The 25,411-nt window shown below is 36.9% G+C and overlaps 1 protein-coding gene and 1 non-coding gene across 5 annotated transcripts in view; both read left to right on the top strand.

Moving 5' to 3' along the window:
* The first annotated feature begins 3,483 nt into the window (after nt 1-3,483).
* The window catches only part of ZNF518A (zinc finger protein 518A), a 28,558-nt gene continuing 6,630 nt past the window's right edge, over nt 3,484-25,411 (top strand). The window contains exons 1-5 of one of the 4 annotated variants that reach the window (XM_030334393.1): nt 3,484-3,566; nt 6,055-6,140; nt 21,720-21,870; nt 24,597-24,646; nt 25,182-25,305. The gene's annotated coding sequence lies outside the window, so the exon portion shown is untranslated. The other 3 variants (XM_030334394.1, XM_030334396.2, XM_030334395.1) reach the window with 3 other exon arrangements.
* On the top strand, nt 23,642-23,744 carry LOC115527809. The gene has a single exon (XR_003973046.1). It is a non-coding gene; the product is annotated as a U6 spliceosomal RNA (small nuclear RNA).

The following is a 25,411-nucleotide window of genomic DNA, read 5'->3' as shown; positions in this document are numbered from 1 at the left end:
TTAAGGAATATGTTTATTTAAAACAAGAAAATCTGGGGTTTTGTTTTTGTTTGAAGGGAGAAGTTAGAAAAATTTGCAGGTGGATGCAACTTGGAAATTTTAGAGTAATGAGTCAGATGATTTACTCTTACAAGTTCTTAAGTGTAATTTATTGATGTTAACATGGTCCGGTGTCACAGGTCTCACAGAAATTAGAGTTACCCTTAAAAAAACTTTCCAAAGCAATCAAATCAACTTACATAGTATTTAATCTCTACCAAACAGCATGCACACACACACACTCCAAAAAAAGCCTTATACTTCTTTATTCTTTTAAAACATCAAATAATGAAATGTACTATACTTATGAAAGTATATACAAAATAGCATATATAACATATATGTGTACCAGATTTGTTTTCTTAAAAGAAATATAATTAACAAGCATTACATTTCCTCTTTTTATTCCTCTAAAGACTTGAATTATCTGTGCCACCTGCTCTCTTGCCCGCAGGATACAGGGATTCTTAGAAAGAATTTGATGTGATTGGGGATAAGGAGAAATACCCTAAAATATTTCGGTATAGTTTATATAGTTTAATGTTCTTCATTGATGAAGATAGTATCCACTGAAAGAACTAAGAAAGAGTGACTATATCTTTAGTAACAATTTAATAAAAATAGCAGCATATCTAAAGTCTTAATCATCTAGGAAGTATGAGTTGAGAGGAAACTGGCAGGGATACCTATCCTAAAAAGATCATCACCTGTTATATTTGAAATCCCAGTTTTGGAATTGCTCTGTTGAATCATTAAATCTTTTAGATATTAAGAATCTGCTACTGAACGAGTTACTCCTTGAGAGATCACATCTTATTTATTAGAAGCACAGTTTCTAGCGCATGGTAAGGGGTTCAAGAACATATCTGCTGAATGAATATTAAAGAACAACCATGCAGAGGACTTTGGCTCAACTCAACTAACACTTGTTTGATGGCTTGAAGATAGTAATCAACCTATGGTATTCTTGACCAGAGAGTGGGACCATTTTAAGCTAGATTACCAGGTTCTTGGCATTTTTATTTTTTCAATTTTGGTTGTACTTGATTATATTATTGGAAGTAGGGAGTCTGGACTTGAGAGATCAGCAAAAAGGAGAGAGCCTTTTTCAGAGACTCTTACTCTTTAAATATTATTTAATTCTTTAGTTACAATTGTAACAGCTATCCTTTATATAATATTATACAATACTTATGACATACCAAGCTATCTACAACTAAAAGCATGCTGTTTTTGTAAATATACTGTATATATTTATGTAAATATATGTATGTATAGGCTTATTGTAATTTTATTACAATATGGCATTACCTATGATTCAGAGGTGTGAATCCCTAAAGTGAAATGTAATTCCCACTTGTATACTATTTTTTAGGAGAAAATTTCACTGTCTTGAAGTGATCTGCTTCCTGACACAATCACCATTATTTATATATTTAAAAGGAGAAAGAGGTTTGTAATCAAGATGGAAACTGTGACTATCACCTCCATCATCACTTCTACCATGGGTACTGTGGGCGCCATGGAGTTGATTTCTGTCTTCAATCTACCAACTGTTATGTATTGCATAATTCTGTGCAACTCAGAGATTAAGTGCCCTCAGCTAGTAAATAGCAGATTTAGGTGTTCAGAGGAATCAACAATTTACAGCATTAAATTAACTCTATCCCCAATAACTATCCTTCTCAACTACAAAATATTTTCTTAAACTATGATTCCATTTTCTCTGCTTTGTATTCTTTCTTTCTCTCTCTTTTAACATCTCTTTCCTTCCTTTCTGTTTTACTCTTTTTTTCTGTGCTAACCCAATGTTCAAAATCCAAAAAGTGGGCAAGAAAGTGGGTGGAGGTTGTATGATATGGATGATGAAAAAGGGAAGAGAGAAGTTTGTGGTTGAATGATATCTTATTTACTTTAAAAAAAAAAAACAAAACAACTCACACATATTCCAGTTCTTCCATATCATATATACAGGTGTGCAATGTTTTCAGATGAACATATATGTATAAGCAAATATGAAGTTAATAATGCAAATACTGTGGAGGAGAGGGGTGCAATTTCTTAATTTGAAAAACAAAAAAACAGCAATTACATCAAAACACAAAACAAACAACTCTATCATCTTCCCAGCTATCATCTTTTTTGCTATTAAAAATAAAAACTCCTGATCCTTTCTTTACTCTGTGATATGTATGCGTGTGTGACTTGCATGCAAATGAAGACCAGAGAGAGGGGGATGATGTTTAATGCAAAATAAAATCCATTTTGTAAACATGTTCTCTATCTGATAAGGGCCTCCCTTTTGGTATTTACAGAAGATTTCTCCTTGTGTATTTTATACAGGCATATGAGTACAAGATACATAAGTACATCTAAGGTGGATTACTGCTCATTTGCGTTTTCCAGGAGGCATCGTGCAGACCAATAGACCCAGTGATAAGAAATTTCCTTAAGGACAAGGAGGATTCCTCAGTGTGCTTTTTATTAAAGGATGCAGAAAATCTTGTGTCTGGCTACAGGTTGACATTTTCAAAGCATACTCTAAGACAATAAAAAATGTTTATGATAAACATTAAATTTTTTTTTCAACGAAGACAACTCGATTGCAGTTTCACTTTTAATATTAATATGTTGATGTACACCTCTGCCCCAATCAGATTTTTTTTACAGTGTTTGCTATATATATTTATATATATATGTATACATTATATATATGTATATATATATATATATATATGAAGGTATATATATGTAAGTTTATAATATGTAAAAAGTGAAATTAATAGGTCGGCTTTCAGAAATGCTCTACAAGAGACAAGGGGAGCCATTCCGGCCTTTGGGAAAAACCCAATCATAATATTAATTGGCCTCTTTGTCCAGCTCAGTTGTGTGATGTTGTGGAAGGATTCCTTTGATGGGAATGAAATCTCCCTTGTTGTAACGACAGTTTTCAGATCAATTATTATATATGTGCACGTTTGGAGTTCAGTATGTCTTCCTGAGGGTCTTGGGCAGCTTCCTTCATTGACGTGGGCTGCAATGGCTGCTAAAACCTGGGAGTCAAAAGCAACGAGGAGGAGACGCCATTTGCAAAGCCGGAAATGATTAAAATCTCAGGGTTGAGACCATTCCCAGTTAGTAAGGGCTTGCCAAGACCACAGTTCCTGCTTCTGGTGTCTACTCTGAAGAGCATAGAGTAGAGGTTTGTCTACCCCAACATGGGCAGTAGGATCTCTGCAGCTGCTGGAGAACACAGGGGGAGGGTGAGTCACTGGCGTGGCAGGCATCGGGGAAGCGCGCTAATTTGAGAGGTCAGCGGCAAGTCCAGCTCAATGGCCTAGTCTCGCCAGGCTAAGGCGCGAACCCTGCCGGCCTCCGTCCTTTTCCGCTCGCTTCAGGTACTGCCCGGCGGATCCCTCCGCCGCAGCGTGCGCTACCGGTAGCGCCGCGATCGGCTTTTCGGCAATACCCGGATGGAAGCGTAATGGCCGCCATCGGGGACTCGCAGGCAATGGGGACCACGACAGGTATTCCCTATGAACGGGGCCGCTCAGACTTGTTAGGATGCCGGGACTTCTAGATGGCCAGCCAGAGGGCAAAGTACGAGTTTGTGGGGGTGTCAGGGTCCCCTGAACCGGCTCAGGGATTCGCCTCTCGTGATAGGAAGCGCCTGCTAAATAGTCCCGGCTATTCAGCGCTTCCGCCTAACTTGCCGCAAAGTTTTTCTAGAGAAGTGGGCTCTTTTACCCGGCGCTCCTGCAGGCTGCTAGAGCTAGCCTTCTGTTTCTTAGCTGGGTTTGCACTACGTTCGGGCTCTTTGAACTCCACACTCTCCCACAGCTTAGGAGCTGGAGCGGGAGCGCGGCGACAGTGTGCCTCCGCGCGCCCGAGGGGAGCCGAACCCCGGAGGAAGGGGCGGATCGGGCGCGGTGTTTGGGACGGAGCGGGGCGCGCGGCGCTCGAAGCACCCACTCGGCGCGTTCCGGGGCTGGTGGAGACAGCATGGGCAGTCCTGCGGCCGCACCCCTCGAGCTGTAGATTCGCAGGCCCACGGCAGCCCGACTCGACGGCGTCCCCATTGTGGGTCCAGTTTGTGGTCATTGGAGGTCTTTTCTTGCAGATACGCACAGCTCTCTGGCGCGCGCTCTCTCCTCCAGAGTTGGCCACAGGCGCCCTTCCTTGCAGACCCCAACCACACCCAGTGGCAGATGGATTTCTTTGTAACTGGCTTTCTCACTTGTAGGGTCCATTTTGAGTCTATTCTTAACATGGGGTCCTCATTGTCAAGTAGACAGTCTCTTCCTAGATGGATATGGTAATGGAATATATGTAGGGTGAATGTATATGAGGTAAAATGTTGTAACTTAGGAAGAGCAACAAAACAGATGTGGTAGCTTTAAGGTTCAGAATACAAAAGTTTAGGCTCAGTTTTCTTTTTAGGTTTAAATTTGGGGCGTTTAGTGTTTGTGATCTATTTTAGTGAAAACATTCGTTTAGTATGTTTGGATATCAAAAGTCTAAAAAAACACCAGAAAAATAAAATAAGTCAATATTTAAGGAATTCGTAAGAATGCTTGAACTTTGTGTGGCTGTAGCAATGGTGAAACAAGACGCCAAACTGTACATCAGGGTAGGAATTTCATTAACTAGAGCGTCTGTGTGTTAGGCCTAGTTTACTGTTTGTTTTTTTTTTTTTCTTTTTTCTTTTTTATGCAGCAAGGGATCGGATTTGAGTGTACTCTAAAATTAGTATCCTCAGGTTGAACAGATAGAAACCACTTAAATCGATGCAGTGGAATACCCTGACCTCTTTTAACTGCAAATCCGTAGAAATGGATTATCTTTCAGCAAAACTATATGTTTCTGATATTCATGAAGAAAGGCATTGCATTGTATTAACGTTTTTCAGGCGTTAGCATTTCATGAGTATGGTAAGCGTAGTAGACCCCGTTATTTTTGTTAAAATCCTCATAAATAAGATGATCCCCAGGTTTAGAAAATTGTTAACAAAAGGGAAGGGAGGGATAAAATATAAGTATCTAACCTATATTGCACATCCAAATTTTTCTTTATTTTTTGCAGTGAAAGTAAGTATAAATACCAATTCAAAACGTTTTAGATATGGTTTTTGGAAGGGTAAAAGGATCAACAACCATGATGAATACCTACTATGTGCATTGATAATGTATGAGCTTTTAAATGGTTGAGATTTTTTTCTCATCACTCTTAAAATCCTATCCTATTCTCTGGTAATAGTATGTTGCGGTCCCAAGTTTTTATATCTTGAAGCATTCCAGAGGATATATTTTAGCATAAATACACAATTTGACTTTAAAACATACTTTAAACATGTCATTTAATGTACTTTTATTCTTTACTTTTCTGTTTGGAATTGTTCTTACTGAAGCAATGTTTGCTTTAGATCACTTAATACAACTTTTTTTTTGATGATAAAAGACTTGAGGGTTTTTTTGCTCAGTTCCTTTGGGTACTCTACTAAAAAGTTTTGTGATAAAGCACTATATAAGCAGAAGAAAAGAATTGTAATAAAGTTGAAGTTTTTATTAATTATCTGATCCCAGGTGTGTAGAGGCTATGAATGTTTCAGTTCTACATGGGGTATTGACTTTACATGGTCAGCAATATACATGGGATACTAGCACAATGAGTATTAAGAGGTAGTATTTTGGTAGTAGGATATCTGGGGTGGAATCAGATCTGGATTGTTCTAAGATTGTGATATTGGGCAAGATTCATTTTCCTGATCTTGTAATAAATGAATTGGATGGGGTCTGAGCTCCCTTCTAAGCTTTGAGTTTTCTGATTTTTATAAATTTATGATGTTATCATGGAGTAGCAATGATGGGTTATTTGCCTAAGGGCAGAGAGGTTTTTTTGTTCCTTTCAAATTTAAACACATAAGTTGAATATGAAGCATAATTGAATCACGAGTATAAAAAACATTTTACTAACAGTTTATGCAGTCAGTTTTAAACTCTTGGTCTTCATTTCCAGATATCGTCTCTTCTTTTGACCACTGTTCCTGATTGTGGCTTTGTCCAAGCATTAAATTGCGTGCCTTTTGTTCCTTGAAGAAGGAGGTATGGTAAAGATTGAAGTATTATAGTAGTAGTCTATTAAGCAGTAAGTTAATATGTTTTGATATGGGACAAAAAAATAAGAGTTACGAGTTTTCATAAGTTATAGTTTTATGTTTGGCTTAAATAAAAAATACAGATTTCCTTTTAATGTTGGCAGAAAAGGTAGTTTTGGTTTCCTAGTTTGTTATTTAACATTTCATTAGAAATCTAAAGATAATTTAAGCTGTATTTTTCTAAACATAAAGACAACATTAAGGGCTTCTGGGTAATGAACGATGGAGACATATATGGTAGGAAGATGTTTTGAAGTTGTATAAATGACCAGAAGAGTGTTTGTGTTTTGCTCTGGTAAGTGTGAAGTAATGCTCCTAAAAAAAACCCCCGATATTTATATCATGATTAACGGCATCTACATTATGAATCAGGAAAGATATTTGGGAATCACTGTGGAGTTATGACTTGTTTCCTGAAGGCAATCATCTGAACATCCTGGTGTGAACAAAAAGAAGGGGGAAAATCTGCCATCGAATCCATGGTATTGTAAGGAAAGCTTTGCAAACTCAGTGGAAAATATTGTACTCTTGTACAAAAATACAGTTTATCTACCGTGGAAGCACAGTTTTTCTTGCTGTTTGTTTTGGGTAGGTACTGAGATACCACAGTATTATAATTCCCCTCACCAAATGCAATAAGTATACCCAGAAATATAACTCTAAATTAGAAATAAGATTATGTACGGGACACCCGGGTGGTTTAGTTGGTAGAGTGCCCGACTTCAGCTCAGGTCATGATCTCACGGTTCACGAGTTTGAGCCCCATGTCAGGCTCTGTGCAGACAGCTCAGAGCCTGGAGCCTGCTTCAGATCTCTCTCTGCCCTTCCCCAGCTCACTCTGTCTCTCTCTCTCTCCCTCTTTCGAAAATAAATAAACATTAAAAAAAATAAGATTATGTATATAACTACTAAAAAAGTGGAAGAGGACTATACCAACTGAAATTATTACTTTACTAATCATAACCATGTTTTGCCATGAGTTTTACTAGCAGATGGTTTTCTTTTCAGGGTCATTTTTCACAAAGGCAGGAATGTTTTATTTTATTAGAAGTTAATATCTAACAACTACAGTGAGTACAAAGCAACAAAGCTTAGATACCAGGTTATTATTTATGTTCATTTATATGTGTAATTTCTTCCTACATAACAATTGTTTGACCTCTAACTGAATTAGGTTTGCATGGGTACTGTGTTGTTTTCTGAATAAAGTAAATGCTGAGTGCTAAAAATTTTCTTTACTGTGTTTGATCCAAAATTCTCAGAAGAAGTTACACAATGAAGAGTGAGAACTTCAAATGTAATGAAGTAAACAAGAGGCTGCTGTATGATGACTTACCAAAATGATTTGGATTATTCCATCTTGAAAAATTGTGAGCAGAGTCTGACTAAATTTTAAATTTACTTTTTATTTTTTTAAGTTTACTTACTTATTTTGAGAGAACACGTGAGAGAGAGAGAGAGAGAGAGAGAGAGAGAGAGAGCAAACAGGGAAGGGGGCAGACAGAGAGGGGGAGAGAGAGAATCCCAAGCAGACTCTGCACCTTCGCAAGGAGCCTGATATGGGACTCGAACCCATGAACCATGAGATCATGACCTGAGCCAAAACCAAGAGTCAGGCGTTTAACTGACTGAGCCATCCATGTGTCCCTGACTAAATTTTAAAATCGTGATCGGTATGACTGCATGAAATAGGTATCAGAATTAAGTTGCATGACTTGAAGCTTAGGATAATTAAGTAGGTCTCACATGGGTCTTATTTTAAGAAGTGGTAATAGCCAAAAACAAATATTGGCTTTGTGGAAAGTCTAGTAAGTGCAAAATGTGGTAAAATCGTCACCAATTCCTAATTAAAATTGGGTTGTTAGAGGTTATAGCTGGTAGAAAAAAATTAGGCATATATATGTTTTTGTTGACCTTGAACAATGTGGGGGTAGGTAGATTTCCAATTCCATGCAGTTGGAAATCTGTGTGTATTCTTTTGACTCCCCTAAAATTTAACTGCTATAAGCCTTCTGTTGATTGGAAGCCTTACTGATAGCATGAACAGTTGAATAACACATACTGTGTATATGTGTTAGAGGCTGTGTTCTTAAAATAAATGAGGATAAAGTAGGCTAGAGAACAGAGAGTGTTATTAAGAAAATCATAAGGAAGAGAAATATATATTTGTAGTACTGTATTGAAAAAAATCTGTGCATAAGTGGACCTGTGCAGTTCAAAGCTGTGCTGTTCTAGGGTCAGCTGTATGCTAATTTGCTCAACTCCGTACCTCTTCATTTGGGGAATCATCTCTTCGCCTATCATGTGTGGTTGATAGGCTGCCTGTCAGTCGTATACTCTTATAACCCAAACCTAGTCATCCCTATTGCAACAGTGATTGCGTATTGATCCAGCAGAGCCAATTAGAATCCTGTGACATTGATGTATGAATGCTAGGAGAAAGATGCTCCCTTTTTTCTGAAGTTATTAATCTGGGTGTTAGTAGGATTCTTATTAATTAATTCAGATTAACTCTTATTAATCTGGGTGTTAGTAGTAGGGTGTTAGTGCATTCTTTCCCACATGTATAAGAACGCTATCTGTAGTAGGAGAAAGTGAAACCATAAATAAATGGGAGATAGGTTGAGGTAGCATGCCAATTTCAGTTCCAGGGACTGTGGTATGAGATATCTATGGTTTTCTTTTGATTCTGTCAGCTACCGTGGTGTCCTTTCCAGTCCCATGAGCCAAAATTTTATATATAAATTAGTTTGAATTGGATTGCAGCAGAAAATGTTCTGATGAATGTTTGGCCCTTATGAATTTAAGGTCTATAGCTTCAAGTTGACCATGTCCATCTACAATTTGCCCTTTTCTTCCACCTTATGAAGAATGCCCATTATTCATTCATCATTCATGTATACATTTAGTCCTTCATTCAACCTACAAACATTTGTTGAGTGTCTACTATGTACAAGTATGTGCAGCTGCCTGGATAGTCAAGGATTGTACCTACTTGCTGAGGATGATGGACTTCCTTTAATGTAGCACATTTTTATATACTTAGGTTACACAGGTCAACAAGAGTGTGATGAGAATAATCAGTGCTGTGCTCAGCATTTTAGTAATATGAAAGAATAAAAGGAATTGTTTGCCTTCAAAGTGTTTACAGTTTAGTTAAGGAATCCAGATTAATGTGTATGAAATGACACAAACAACAGGTAAATGCATATACATTCATGTAGTCTGGATATTAAATCTGAGTTCTGATAGAAAGGAAATTAGTGAGGGCTAGAAGGTTTCTTCAAGGAGGTATGAGCGCAAATAGGTTTTAACTTATGAGTCATTTTGATAGGCACAGAATAATTGAGGAAAGGATGGAGTTGAAAATGACTAAGGACTGATCCAAGATAGGGAGGAGATTGGTTTGACTGTAACGGTTTGTATTTTGGGGAAATGAGAGGTAGTGATAATAAGGTTGACTATTTTAGGTAAATCCACGTATGAGGCATTTGGAAAGCCAAACAAATTTTATTTTCTGTTAAGGTGGAGATTGCTTTGAATAAAATGTTTATATTTCTTTGATGCCATTTTTGTGATGCTAAGGTGCAAAATAAGTGTAATCAAGTGATGGAAATTTACTTGTTGTGGAAAACAACTTGTTATATTTTCTGCCTTGGAAATTTTTTATTTTTATTTAAAAAGATTTTTTTTAACATTCATTTTTGAGATAGAAAGAGTGAGCGTGGGAGGGGCAGAGAGAGAGGGAGAGACAGAATCTGAAGCAGGCTCCGGGCTCTGAGCTGTCAGCACAGAGCCCTATGCGGGGCTCAAACCCACAAACCGTGAGATCATGACCTGAGCCAAAGTTGGAAGTTTAACCGACTGAGCAATGCAGGCACCCCTGCCTTGGAAATTTTTTAAAAACAATCATTAATTTGCGGTGTTGTTCTGTTTTATACATATTATACACATATATATAAAATTGGTTTCTTTTTTCTTACCTGCCCCTTTTTGAGAGATCCCATAGTAACAGTGGCATAACCATACCCTTCCTCTAGAGAAACAGCCAGTTCAAAACTAACGTTGCAATAGATGTAAAAGCATTCTGAAAGAGATAAGGAATTAAATTAATGTTTGATTGCTCACATAACAATTGTTTTGAGCTCCAGATACTAGGAATGACGTATAGGTTAATGTGTCATTCTTTCATTAAATGCTGTTGTTAACTTCACCTTTTTTCAGTAACCAGTTAGCTGATATTCAACTCAAGAGAATTAACATTTGGAACATTCCTGTATACCAGGGTTGGCAGACTTTTGCCGTAAATAGCCAGGTAGTATATATTTTAGGCTTCGTTGGCAGTATGATCTCTACACCTATCAGCTGCTGTTGGAACACGATAGCAGCCATAGACCATATGTAAATGAACAAGTGTAGCTATGTTCTAATGAAACTTAATTTACAAAAAGCAGCAGGCCACATTTGGTGCACAGGGTGTTGGTGTGGACCACCTGTCATAGATTTAATGAGACATTTTATGCCACAGCTTCTCATAATCGCATCTTCCCACTATCTTCCTCTCTAGTAACTATGGATCAGTTATCTTTATTATTTTCTAAGTTTACCTCTCCTACTTGTTCACTTTTTTTTCCTTCATCATCACTTCTTATCTTTCTGTTATATCATTTTCATAAGCACGTAATCATACTGTAATTTCTCCCAGTTTAAAAAAACAAACAAAAAATAACTCCATTTCAATTCCTTTGTCTTTTGGCCTTTTATAGTAAAACTCCTTAAAAGGGTTGTCTCCCTTTTATAGTAAAACTCCTTAAAACGGGGCACCTGGGGGGCTCAGCTGTTTGGGCGTCTGACTTGATTTCAGCTCGAGTCATAATTTCACAGTTTGTGAGATTAAACCCATGAATTATTGTTAACATGTCTCTGCTGGTGATGTGGAGCCTGCTGGGGATTCTCCCTCCCTTTCTGCCCCTCCCCTGATTGAGCACGCTCTCTCTCTGTCAAAATAAATAAACATTAAAAAAAAAAGTTATCTGTACTGCATCTATATCTCCCTTTTTTTCCTCCCATTTTCTCCTAAATCCATGCTAGTCATCCCTTCTATATAACCCCACTGAAACCATTCTAATCAGTGTCACCAATGGTCTTGACATTAAGTCCAGTGGTCAATTCTCAGTCCTCATCTTACTTGAGAGAGTTGATCAATACCTGATCCTGGAAACACATTGTTCACTGCTTTCAGGACACCACTCTCTTTACTTACCTCATTGGTCATTCCTTTCATCCTTACCAGCTGGTTCTTTCTCCTCTTTTTCCTGTAAATGTTGTAGCATCTTGAGGCTCAGGCCTTGGACTTCTCTCTTTGTGTACTTACCCCTTGGTGATTTCATTCAATTCTATATACATGAATACATACACACACCAGTGATTCCCAAAATTTTATCTTACATCCAGACCTCCATATTCTGTATTCAGCTACACATCCACATTTCCACTTGGCTGTCAGCTAGATACCTGAAATTCCACTAAAACTGAACTCTTGATATATATTTTATACTTATTGTTCCCACTCTGTCTTTTCTGTATTAATAAATAGCAGTTCATTTCTTCATTTGCTGAAGTTGGAACTTTGGGAGTTATCCTTGACATGTCTCTTTCTCACAGACCAAACAGAGTCTGTCAGCATATCCTTTGGCTCTATCTTCACAGCATATCCACGGCCTAACCGTATCACATTCTCTCCACCAAGCCACCGTCATCTCTGACCTGGATGTTGTAGTGTAATTATCTCCAAAGTGGTCTTCTTGCTTTTACTCTTACTTCCTTCCCAAATACTTTGTTCTTAACATTGTAGCCAAAGTGATCTCTAAAAAATAATTCAGCTTATGTTACTTCTTTACCCCAAATGTTCCAGTAGCTTTTCATCTTGTTTATAGTAAAACCAAAGTCCTTGTAGTATCCCTCAGGCCTTGTGTCAGTTCCCTCATTACTTCTTTGACGTCATCTCCTACTGCTTTCTTCCCTGTGCTGTTTTCTTGTTCTAGGCCTACCGACCTTGCTCTTCTCTGAACATGCTAGGGACGCTCCATACTCAGGGTGTTAGCACTCATTATTTCTTTTCTTGGAATGCTTTCTGCCTCAACGTTTTAAGATCTTGGCTTAAATAAGACTTTTTCAAATGAGGGCTACCTGACTTCATATTTAAAATTGCAACTCTGAATTCTGCCTATTTTTCACCATAGGTATTTATCACCTTTGAATATGTTACACATGTCATATGTAATAGGAATTTACTTATCTTGTTTATTATCTAAATAGCTAGTAGAGTGTTATGTCCGTGAGGGGAGGGGTTTTTGTCTGTTTTATTCATTGCTGTATTCTCAATACTTAGAACAAAGACTGGCACAGATTTGGTGCTAGCTACATGCCCAACACTATGTCAGATGCTGGTGGTATAGCAAAAAACATGACAGATGTGTTCCTTATACTTATGCAGTTTTTATTTCAGTGGTAACGACAGATAGAAAATAAATTGTCAAATATATAAAATATTGCCAGAGGAAAAAAAAGTGTTATAAAAAAGAAATACAAGGAGCTTAGAGAATAATATTTTTCTGGTTGAGAAGCAACGCTTTATATGTTGGGGAGACCCTTCTGAGGTAATGACATCTGAGCTGAGACCTAAAAGATGAGAAAGATCTAGGCATTTGAAAACTAGGAGAAAGACCAATTCAATTCAAGCAGGGAACAGCAGGTGCAAAGGTCTGAGATAGGAAAGGAGTATTTGAGGAACTGAGAGGCTATCTGTGGTAGCTTGCTGGAGTGCATTTACAGATGAGGAAATTGGTATGAGGTGAAGTTTAGGAGAGAGGTCCAGGACCAGATGTCACTGCTCCTTGTAAGTCTTGGCAGAGATTAAATTTTGTTTTAAGTGCTTTGGGAAGCCACTGTAGATTTTAAAGCAGGGAGCGTTGTGATCTATTTTATATTAAGATCACGTTTGCTCCTGTGTGGAGAATGGATTCACAGGAAGGTGGTGGGCAAGAGAGAAGCATGAATGCCAGTTAGGTTATTTTAATCCAAGTTATAGATGGCAGTGGACTGAGAAGATGGTGGTGGAGGTGGAGAGAATTCAAGATGTATTTTGGAGATAGAATTGACAGGACTTGCTTATGGATTAGTGTGGGAGTAAGAGAAAGAAGGCGCAGAATGATTCCTTCACTTCTGGGATGAGTAACTGGATGGATTGCGGTGCCATGTTACTATGGTGGGGCAGCCTGGGAAGTGGAGTTTGTTTCTGTCCTTGAGGCAGGTGCTTTATAGAGCCAGAGAAAAATGAAATAGTTTATATTGTTTTGAGAAGCAGAGGGGAAATGGATTACATGTTGATACATGTTCTCCCAATCGAATAGCCATAAATCTTGATTCCCCCCCCACCATGTGTTCCAAAATCTTAAGTAAACTCTGCCTACTCTGAGTTACTGCCACAACAAAATGACAAAGAAGAAAGGCACGAGAGATGAAATAACCTTTCTCCTTCCCATACTAAATTTGGTGGTCTTTATTTCACTTTGGATAGATTACTTTGATTTTTCTCCCAATTCCTACATATTGAAAATGTGATTTCTGACCATGTGAGAGAGAACGTGCACGTGCGCGTGAGCTTGTGTGTGTGTGTTTAAATCAAATTCCATTGCAGCAAAAAAAGTTTACGTGATCTGTAATGTTTGCTATTTGCTATAAAGTCATTTAATCTGAAATCACAGGAAGTCAGATATTTGGGTTGCAAATAAAAGAATGAGTCGGGAGTGTGTTAGGACCCTGTGTACCAATCATCTTGACTTTCGTGAGGCATAAATGAAAAATATAAAATAGAACTTCTCTTTAAGGGAGGTAAAACTTAAAAAATGAAATGATATAACTATAAAGCAGTGTAATGAAGTGGTGAACAATGGCTGTACTTTAAATGGATATGCAGAGAAGGGAGAGATTAATGTGTATTGCAGAAGGTTTCGTGTGCCTATAGGAGGTAGAATTAGACAGGAAGTTTGACTAGTATGGAATGAAGATAGAAGGGGATGACAAGCCTGGTGAGAGGAAGCAGGATGAACAAAGATAAATAAAAGTGTATGTGTAGGTAGTGGATAGCATCTTAGATATTGGGCACTGTACCTTATGGATAATGAGCAGTCATCATCTCAGTAATAAGAAATAAGATTAAGGGGTGTTTGGTGGCTCAGTCGGTTAAGTGTCCACTCTTGATTTCCGCTCAGGTCATAAACTCGAGGTTTGTGGAATCGAGCCCGGTGTAGGACTCTGCGCGGACAGTACAGAGCCTGCTTGGGATTCTTTCTCCCCCCACTCTCTGCCCCTCCCCTGCTCATGCTCTGCCCCTCCCCTGCTCATGCACAGAGAGCATGACAGCTCTCTGTCTCTCTCTCTCAAAATAAATAAATAAGCTTTAAAAAAAAAAAGATGAACCTGAACTGCTTCTGTATTTTAATTTTTCCATTTTGTACTCCTTCATAATTGTATCAGTGTCACTAGCCTACCTGAGTGGTACATGGCTCACATGTATTCTCGCATTTTGAACATTTCTGAATCTGTACTTCCTTACATCTGCATATTTAACTCTTTATTTTTCTTTTCTGTTTAAGTTGTTTATTAGGCCACAAAGATTTGGAGGGAGCTGGCTTTTATTATGTGTGTATATGTATACAATATGTATGTGTATATATACATATATACATATATATACAAAATAGATACACATACACATATATATGTATTATATATGTGTATGTATATATATATATTCTACAAAATTTATTCTTTCACTTGTTTAAAATATGATAGGTATTAGGGGCGCCTGGGTGGCTCAGTCGGTTAAGCGTCCAACTTCGGCTCAGGTCATGATCTCGCGGTCCGTGAGTTCAAAACCCCGCGTCAGGCTCTGTGCTGACCACTCAGAACCTGGAGCCTGTTTCAGATTCTGTGTCTCCCTCTCTCTCTGACCCTCCCCCCGTTCATGCTCTCTCTCTGTCTCAAAAATAAATAAACGTTAAAAAAATAAAAATAAAAATAAATAAAATATGATAGGTATTATTAGCCCTGTAGGTGAACTTTTTAAAAACTTAAAAAACAGCTATAAAAAAAACTAAGCCCAGAGTCTATGTTTCAAGTCATGAAAAGATTATTGTTTTGAAGGCGTTATATGGTTCTGCTTTGAAAATATGTTTTAGGGTTTTTTGTGTTTTCTTCTAGATCCCTTTTAGACAGAACTTTACATTTTTTCAGTAAGCTCTACTGATGCATGCTGCTTTTGTTTTACCTCTAGTTATATATTCATATGACTGTTTTGAATTCAGTTATCTCTGTAGAAAAAATTTGGTGATTCAAGGAATGAAATTGTTATACAAAATAATGACTAATTATATTAGTCTTTCTATCTGTGTAATGTGACAAGTTAGGTTACAGAGCTACATGCTAAGTTACAAATGGGGCAAAGCTAAAATCAGAATTTTTTAGTTCTTTGTTTACTGTTTAAGCAACTGGAATGTAATAAAGAGCATATAGATTCTTCCTTTTTATACCATTTCAATAAAGCTAAAGACTGTAAAATGTCTTTGCTTTTTAGTCTGTTGTAGACAGCAAACGAAACTCTAAGAATGACGCTTTTTGATTTATTCTATTCAAATGTTCTTTATCCTTGGTGTTTTACTTTGGGAATCATTTTTTTAAAATTTTTCTGTGTGTTTCTTAATATGCGAACACTGCCAGTTCTGTGGTTCCTTACTCTTTATGTGGATTGTCACTTAGTTCTCTGATTTTCCAACTTCTATTTTTACTGTCTCCAATATATCTTGCTTTCTAGTAGCATTCTAATAATATTTCTAAAATAGTGCCTTTATAACTTCTCTCTGCTCATGGGCTAGCCATGGCTCCTGGTTACCTTTCATTTCAAGTTCAAATCTGTCCTCTGTAGTCTGTTCTCACTTAACCTCCCTATTATACATTTTCTCTGTGATCTCAATCCTGCAGTGCCATGAGAGAAAAATGCCTTTCTTCAGTGTTACTCCATTTTTCTGGTCTGGATAGCCTTTGCTCCTTTCTTGCAAGTTTAAGTCCTTTCCTCTTTAAAGGATCATCACAAAACCTACCTTTCTTTGAATTAAATGCAGTCAGCATTGATCTATCAACTTAATGCCTTAAGAGTCTTTAGTTACAAGTAATAAAACCAGCTTAAGCTAGTTTAAGTTAGGGTAATCTGAAAAGGAGGAATTTATCTTAAGGATACAGATTTCCTAGAATTCAAGGGCAAGAATAGATGCAGGCCGCAGTAAAGCCTTGGTGGTAGTAACATTGCCCTCTTGGTTCACTCTGGAGTACTTACGAAAGCTGATGATTCTCTCCCTGCTGTTTGGGTACGTTTGTCTTCTGTTATGCCATGCTGTCATTCCCTAAAAGAAATTAATATGTTGTCAGTAGTTTAGGACGTATCTTTCTATAGATTTGTCTATGCTTATGCAAACATACCCTCATACTATCTTTTCTCCTGACATGAAAATGGGGATCTTTCCTCCTAATTTAAAAATGTGTTATATGCCGTCATCTGCAACTTCCTTTTTTAAAAACAAACAAAAAAATTCACAATGAAATCAATTCAGTACGTACATCTTTTTGTTTATAATGTTTTCGTGTGGATGGATGTTGCATAATTAATCATTTTCCTACAAATGAACATTTAAGTGATACCGATACATATGTTGTACTTTTATTTATGTAAGATGGATTGTTAAAAGTGCAGTTTATGGGAGTATACTTAGACAATGTGTAGGAAATTTATCATTTTCAAGGAAAATATAAATTGCCTAAAGTGGCTCAAGCAGTGGAAACCCTGAAGAGCCCAGAAACTGTAGAAGAGCTTGCAAAGGTTGGAAGGCCTAAAATCTAAAGAGGTACCAGGCCCATGTGGTATTTTTGGTGCAATCGTGTAATTTTAAGGAGTAGGCAATTTTCATGTTTAGTGAACTAATTCCAGAGGAGATGAAATTGTGGAAATTATTCCGATTTTATTTTACATATTCTCCATAATGCCAACATCAAAACTATTAAAGATAGCAGAAAATTCTGAATAAAATTTTGTCAGGTCAAAACCAGCACTTTATTAAAGAAAAATATGCTTAACTAATGTAAAAACAGTTCAACATTATACTTGCTGTTCATTTCATTGTATAGTATACAGGTTTCCTTCACTATCTGAAACAAGAGTGGTCCTATGAAACCTTTTGTAGGCTGAAAATGGTATAAAGTGAAGAAACAATTACCATTCCTTTAGGTGGAAAAGTTTTGGGTGTTCTCAGAGCCAAAAAATAACCTTAGTCTTAGGCTTTTCTGATATCTTGAGGCATATCTTGTTGGTGGAGGCAGAAATAATTGCGATAAAAGCACAGATGCTCACAAACACAGTTCAAAGCTATGGCCATGTTGAATGCTGACATGTTGATTTGTAGTTCCTGGGGAAGGAGCTTGGTGGTGCCACTCACTGCTTGGGGTGTGCCCTGCCTCTATAAGAGCTCGCTGCGAACAAAGGCTGAAAGCTGTTTCTGCTCTTTACCTTTTGTGTAAAACCATGTCTTTTGGTCAGCAAAAACATACTAATGTAGGTCTTGTAAGTGAAGTGGCATAATGCAAACTTTTTGAAAAGTGAACTTTCAAAAAGCAGGGGATACCTGTATAAAAAGAAATAGTTGAATTTAGATCGTTACAGTTTTTCCTATTTCTTTATCTTTTTTCTTTTTAAAAAGTTTTTATTATTTTTTTAGTGTCTTTCTTTTAACAGTGTATTGAGATCAGGAAGCATATTGGTTGATTACCATTTGTTTTCTATGTAAAATACATAAAACTTCTTATGAATGTATAACTGCATTTGTAATTGTTACTCTGGTAGTGCCAACTTTTTTACTTTTTTAGGTAACATCATGGCTCACAAATTCTTAAATAAGCAAAAAATTGCTTCTCAATAGCATGAATTTATATACCATGAGTGGCCTCTAATAGCACGATTTTATATTCTTTTGAGCATTATGTTTGCCTCCAAGTTTATGGCTGTTATACAGTCTTTTCTGCAGAGGTGTGATTGGGTACTTGTGTACTGATGTGAGGAGTGTAGTGTTGAATGATACCTATTTTGTTTTGATTTCCACCGTTTAGTGTCTACATCCCACAATTTTGTGCTGGCATCAGGTTTGTTCAGAAAAAACTCAGTTGGTTTATGGCAGAATTCACTTGCTTTGTTTGAGAATTTCAAAATTTTCGTGGCTTCGTACCACTTTTTGATAAAGTTTCATAACTGTGGTCTAGACGCAAAGAGGTCATTCTCCTCACATCAAAATGTAAGCTGTTTGCTTATGCTGTGATAAGGAGGTATGCCAATGTGGAGGCCGTAGTGATCCAAGGACAACATTTTAAGAAACAGTGACTTAGGATACACTAGTAATCACTATAAACATTTTTATGTGTGTATTCCTGACTTCTTACTATGAGTCTGTATGGGTCTATGTCTCTTCTCTATACACCTATTAATTTTTGAGCAGATTAAACCCTAATATGTCTACTGTTTGTTTCTTGTTTTTTTTTTTCATTGAATGCATCTTGGATCTCTTCCTATCAATAAATGTAGGTTTGCAGTATTGTTTTTTTTTTTTAATTTTTTTTTTCAACGTTTATTTATTTTTGGGCAGAGAGAGACAGAGCATGAACGGGGGAGGGGCAGAGAGAGAGAGGGAGACACAGAATCAGAAACAGGCTCCAGGCTCTGAGCCATCAGCCCAGAGCCTGACGCGGGGCTCGAACTCACGGACGGCGAGATCGTGACCTGGCTGAAGTTGGACGCTTAACCGACTGCGCCACCCAGGCGCCCCATGCAGTATTGTTTTTAAAACTGAATAATATTCCATTAAATGAAAATACTATAATTTATTTATTTTACTATTTTCTTTAATCTTTTTTTTTTTAAAAAGCTTATTTATTTTGAGACAGAGAGTGCGCGCACACACACAACTAGGGGAGGGGCAGAGAGAGAGGGAGAGAGAATCCTAAGCAGGCTCCCCACTGTCAGCGCAGAGCCCGATGTGGGGCTTGATCTCACAAACCATGATATCATGACCTGAGCTGAAATGAAGAATTCGACACTTAACTGACTGAGCCATCCAGGCTCCCTGTGAAAATACCATAATTTACTTATTGGTGGACATTTTGTTATTTTTGATTTTGTGATTTTGTAAGCGATGCTGCAATGAGCATGATTATTACCATTAAGATACCTTTCTAGAAGTGAATCAGTAGTTCTATACTTGCTTTCCAGTTGTGTATAGATTTATATTGTATATTAAAAAATATATACTATTGTGTATGTAACTATATGTAACATAACTATGAATTGTTTATAATAAATATAAATGAATATATTACATAGCAAACTGTTCTTTGTAAAGATTGTATCATTAGTATATCATAGTGACTCTGTTACTAGAAAATGAAATTTTAAAAACGAAGGCATACAAAATACAAGTCAAAATGTTTATTATTCGATTCAACAGATATGAATTTAACTCAGTTTGCTACAGTAGTTTCTAAATGCTTACTCCCAGTTTCCATACATACGTCGTCATGGACTAGTGACAGATGTTTTATGGACCATCGGCAGGACCATATTTTTAGTAGCACTATTTTATTTTGGCCTAGGAGTCAACGTAGAAGGGGGCAAAAGAGGCTGGGGTGAGGTTTATATTTCATCCATATACGGTCATTTAATCCTCTTGCTTTTGATATGGTACCCACTCTCTCACCTGTGTCTGGTATCCCCTGTTTAAGAGAGTGTGTTTACTTTTTGCAGAGAATAAACTGCTGCTGTGGTGGGGAAATAGCAGTTACCTAGCCTGGAGTGAGAAAGGGAATCTTGGCATCAAACCAGAACTCAAGCAGCTTTCTCCAAATTTCTCTTTGTTTTAGCTTTCTCCTCCCTTCTTCCCATTTCATAGTTACTTTGTACTGCCAGTTCCTAAGCCTTTCAAAGATTCAGAGTGTAAAATAGGTTAGTTCTTAGCTTTCGCCACTGTCTGTCTGGGATTCAGTTTTCTTGGGTCTGCAGGGTCATTTACTAATTTTTCTGCTTTCCAGCATTTAGGAAGTTGTTGCTATTGTCATGTTTCCTGTTTCCTATTAATTTTTCTTTAAGGACTCCTTACCTACTTGTCATGTTGTGAATGTTCCCCTCCTCTAGTTTTTTTTTGCTTTTCTTAACTATTAACAAAATATTTACTTTTATTTCTATTTTGTAGATTTTGTTCTTGACAGATATTTCTTCTATAACACATTATTCCTTTCTTTTAGTCCTTGTTTTTCTGATTGAAATTTGATTTTGCTGAAGTATTTACTTGAAACTTTATTCCAGAAAGAGTACATGTATAGCGTATTCTCTAAATCATTTTGCACATCTAAAATTGTGCTTTTCCCTCATGCATTTTCCTAGGTATAGAATTAATTCTTTGGTTAATCAGTTTTCCTCAGAACTCTATATATTCTAACATTTAGAATTGTGACTAAAATGTCTGATTAATATTAATTTCTGCTTAAAGTTGGCATTGTTGATGAAAAATCAGATACCTTTTTAGATAATTCTCCCTCTACCTTTTTTTTTGTAGCATTTCATTTTTTCTTTTTAAACTCAAAAATTTGACTAGGATAAGTTGTAAACATTGAGGTTTATATTCTCTTCTCACTAATCTTGCTTGACTTTTGAGGAACTTTTGATTTTGAAAATTCAGGTCTTTAAAAAAAAAAAACCCAAAACTCAAGATTTTTTTCTTGTTTTCAAAATCATTATTCTCTGCTATCTGCTACTTTTTTCTCTCCTTCATGACAATATGTTCTTAGTTTTCTTTTTTTAGTATATCATCTCAGGTCTTGCTAAAATTGCCAATTACTACTTGATTCTTCCCCTCTAAGCCTTCTTTTTTCTGCAGTAGTGGCTTTCATGTAGTTACTATTTTTCATTGCCGAATGGGGGAATGAGGAAGGGTTTCTCAGTGCTCAGTTGTTTTCCCTTTGTTGAGCTGTTTCAGCTAGTGATGTTTCTGCCTACTCCCCTCCCCACCTTTTTTTTTTTTTTTTTTGAGAGAGAGAGGGAATCTTAAGCAGGCTCCACACTCAGTGCAGAGCCGACATGGGGCTTGATCCCACAACTCCAGGATGGTGACCTGAGCCGAAATCAAGAGTCGGATGCTCACCCAACTTAAGCACCCAGGTGTCCGGAGATGAATTCTTTAAGAATGAACCAATTTTTTTTTTTCAGTTTTTTAGTTAAAAGGAGGTGAAAAGCTAATGTAATTTTTTCCTGACAGCTTAGAGATAATTTACTTATGTCGATAAAGGACAGAACTGTTAAACAGAGGAAGATAGGCATGGATAGAGGAAGATTTATCTTTGTTCAGAAATAATTTTCTCTTTATATCTTTCTCAACAGCTGGTGCTAGCAACTCCCAGCTCGGCCCCTGGACCTAGCTCAAAACTCTGGATTCATTCTCTTCCTTCCCGTACCTCAGCCCGAGCTTTCTGTCTCCCCAAAGGGTACCACATGATCTTCCTCTCAAGTCCTCACTTCCTCGAATCCCAAGGTATGTAGGGAAGGAGTAGGCTGAATTATGTCCTTTACTTTCTTACGGCATAATAGATGCTTATTATATGTTAGTTAAATGCATGTCCCCTAGTGAAATTCTTCCTTGAGAGTGGTGCTTGACAGTGAATTAGCATTTGTATTCACTCTCCTCTCTCTGGACTCTATCTTAGCAAACACGTTGCAGTATGTGTATGGAATCTTTTTCTAGTTTCTTGTCATTTTGTAGGTCTTTATTGTATTTTTTGGTTTGTGTTTCAGTGGGCAGTTGGAAGAAGGAAATCAAACGGCTTAAGTTGCCACCTTGATGCAGGAAACTCTCCAGGTTACTTGAAAGGGCCAGGCATACTTTATGCAAATAGTATTATTTCAAGGCTTGATGAGATGTTGGTTAAGTCTTATGAGGTAGTAATATGTAGAGAGAGGACAGTAGTTTCAGTGGCAGATTTAAAATCAGTAATCTTTTTGGTAAGGTAAAGATTGAACTGTAGTGAAAAGAGCATTAGCTAGTAGGTTGGAAGATTATAATTCCTCATTCTTTTTTTTATGTTTTCTGATGTGTTCACAACACAATACATTTTTTTGCCCATAGGTGGTAACCATATTGTAATTTGCTACCAGGTGTCGTCTTTGATTGCTTCCGCATACTTAGGTTGAACATAGTTGAAGACAAATAGATTTTCCCCATTTCAAATTTGAGGGTGAAAAACCCCAAACTACCTAAAATACACAACCCCCCCCAATGCTGTATTGTACATGCCATACATTAAATATAAAAAAATATTGATACTCAGTATTGATTACTTAGCAGTTACTAAACTTAAGTAAAAGCTAAGTGGATTTCTTAATAAGGTGGTCCCTTTTATTAATTGTTTTGCCTATGAGGAAAGGACGTGCACTTTAATGGATGGAATTTGTGAACTCTGTTTTGGCTGCCATGTATCCCACTTAATTATTTTCTATTCTTTGTGTCCTGGAACGGTGAGGTTGCTGAAATGTCAACTCTGAACAAGCAATGTATTCATATATATGTCCTGCCTCTTCCTTTAGACTGTAAGCTGCAGTAGGGTAGAGACCATGTTTTTGACTCTTTCCATAGCACCCAGCAAAATGCCTCACAATCACAGTTGTTATTTATTAGTAAGTTTTGGTTGGTTGACTTGTTTAAAATCCTATTTTTAAACTGGTTGCCAGACTCTGGGGTATGTGTTATGTTATAAGAAAAATTTTAAATTGTACAGATATTTTGAAATGGAATTGATGATATTTAGAAATCCTATCAATCTATTTTTAGCATTACCTATATATTTTTGGACACATGTACTGTTACCGCAAGAAACAATTTGCCTTTTATAATAAAACCCACGATATAGTCTCCTCTTGATTACATGTATAATAGAAAGGCTTGAGTATGGATGGTCCAGAGTGACCATAATATGATATTTAGGCAAATGGGGAAGAACCATTATAGGTGTTCTTAAAAGTTTCACATGTTTGAATCTCACCCTTAGATTCTGGTATGGGGAAAACTCCATAGGTGATTATGATGCTGGTCACCGTTGAGAATGTGACAGTCTGCAGGGAATCTTCTCAGTTGGTGTGGAGTATCCACCAGGTGTCGTGAACTTTCTTCTGGCCATTTGTTAGTTTTTCTTACTTTCGAAGGAAAAGTTTTTACATTTAGCTTTAAATAATATAGTAAATTTTTAGTAAAAATTTTAATAATTTACTGAGTTAGACACAGTCTGTAAAAACATTTAGGAAACCAGTGTGTGCTTTGGCAGCACTTATACTAAAGTTAGAACAATACAGAGAAGATCAGCATGGCCCCTGCGCAAGGATGACACGCAGATTCGTGAAGCGTTCCGTATTTTGTGCAGTTCCCGAGTGTCCTACCACCCACGGCAGATTAACTCTGAGGAAATGATATGAGTCAGAGGATGGTGTGTAGCACTGAATAGTGAAATTCTGATTTTTCACTATTAAAAAAAAATTCAGTAGACTGGTACCCTACTAATGAATTATCAGTTTAGTATTTATATATTTGAGACTACTAAAGAATGTGTTTTTTAGACCCAACCAAAATTACTAAGTGTGAGAAATATTAAGAGTCTCTTAATATGTAATGTGATGTAACTTTTATCTATGGTTTCTTAATAAAGGACTTCTGAAATAGTAATGTTTCTTGTTACTTAGATTAATTGAAAACATTTTTAAAGTTTTTATTTATTTGATCTCTCTGCCCAGTGTGAGGCTTGAACTCACAACTTCGAGATCAAGAGTTGCATGCTCTTCCAACTAAATCAGCCAGGTGCCCCTAGATTAATTGAAATTTAAACCTGAGACCTTTGAATAGACATTATGGGTGAAGCTCAATGTGATTTACACTTTATTTTCTTTAGTTTATCTAGTTTTCTGTTACTCACAATATATATTTAAGATCACAAAAGTAAGAGAAGACAATTTTTCCAGTACACATTTTGCTATTCTGCGGAACCTTCAGTATTCAGATTTCAATCTCACCGATGTATTATCACATCTTACTATTTTACTATTTTTTATTCCTTTGCAGTTTGACTCATAATGTGTCATTCCGTGGTCATCACAGTAGTGATAGCTACAATTTATATAGCACTTTACAGGATACCGTTACATATATTTTCTTATTTAATCTTTACAACAACCCTGTGAAAGGGGAAGTGCTAATTTTTCTTTTTCACTTTATAGATGAAGAAACGAAGACAGAGATTGAGACTTGTCTAGAGTAACACAAACCAGTAAGTGTTGGAATTAATGGAGGCAGGTAGTAATGGGTGCCTTCTCCTATGCCAGGGGCTTTCCTTGCTGCCATGTACCTGGGTTCTAGGGACAAAGAGCCAAGATGGTCAGGAACCAAAAAGGTAGTAGGTGGACTTAATCGTACCCCAGCAAAATGTGTTATTCCTTCTCATTTTTTTCTCTCTCTCTCTCTCTCTCTCTTTTTTTTTACACCATTTAGTAGTGATAACTTGAAAGAGCACATAATATCTTTTTGTTGTTGTTGGATAAGTGAAACTTATTTTAAACATAAGTTATCCCTGAGGCACTAAGGAAGTAGAAAATCTGGAGGGAAGTCTGTTGAATTTCTCAGAGGGTAATAGCTATAGGGTCAGCTAAGGAAGGGAGAAAGTTACTAGTACATGTGTGTAATTGGAACTGAAATTTTTATGGCTCTCATTAAGATTTTTCAAATCCTGTTTAAAGATTGTAATATCAATTTCATATAGCAATCTTAGAGCTTAAGGGTGCTTATCCACTTGTGGTTTTCTTTAGATGACAGAACCGAGGTGCAGAGAAGTCGAAGCCTGCCTGGTGTCCCAGAGAGTGGCTGCAGGTAGAGCTTGTAGCTGCTGACTTCCTGATTAGCGCCATCTCTGCTTCCAACTCTTACCTCTTGGTAAGCTGTCCTTGAAGTACTCCACAGTCTTTTCTATCTCTTTTTATGTGTTTGATCAACATTGGCATTTTGTATCAAAATGAACTTTAAAATTCATGAAAATTAC

Source organism: Lynx canadensis, chromosome D2 (genome assembly GCF_007474595.2).
Source record: "Lynx canadensis isolate LIC74 chromosome D2, mLynCan4.pri.v2, whole genome shotgun sequence".
Lineage (NCBI taxonomy): Eukaryota > Metazoa > Chordata > Mammalia > Carnivora > Felidae > Lynx > Lynx canadensis.
This window is presented reverse-complemented; position numbering and strand designations above follow the sequence as displayed.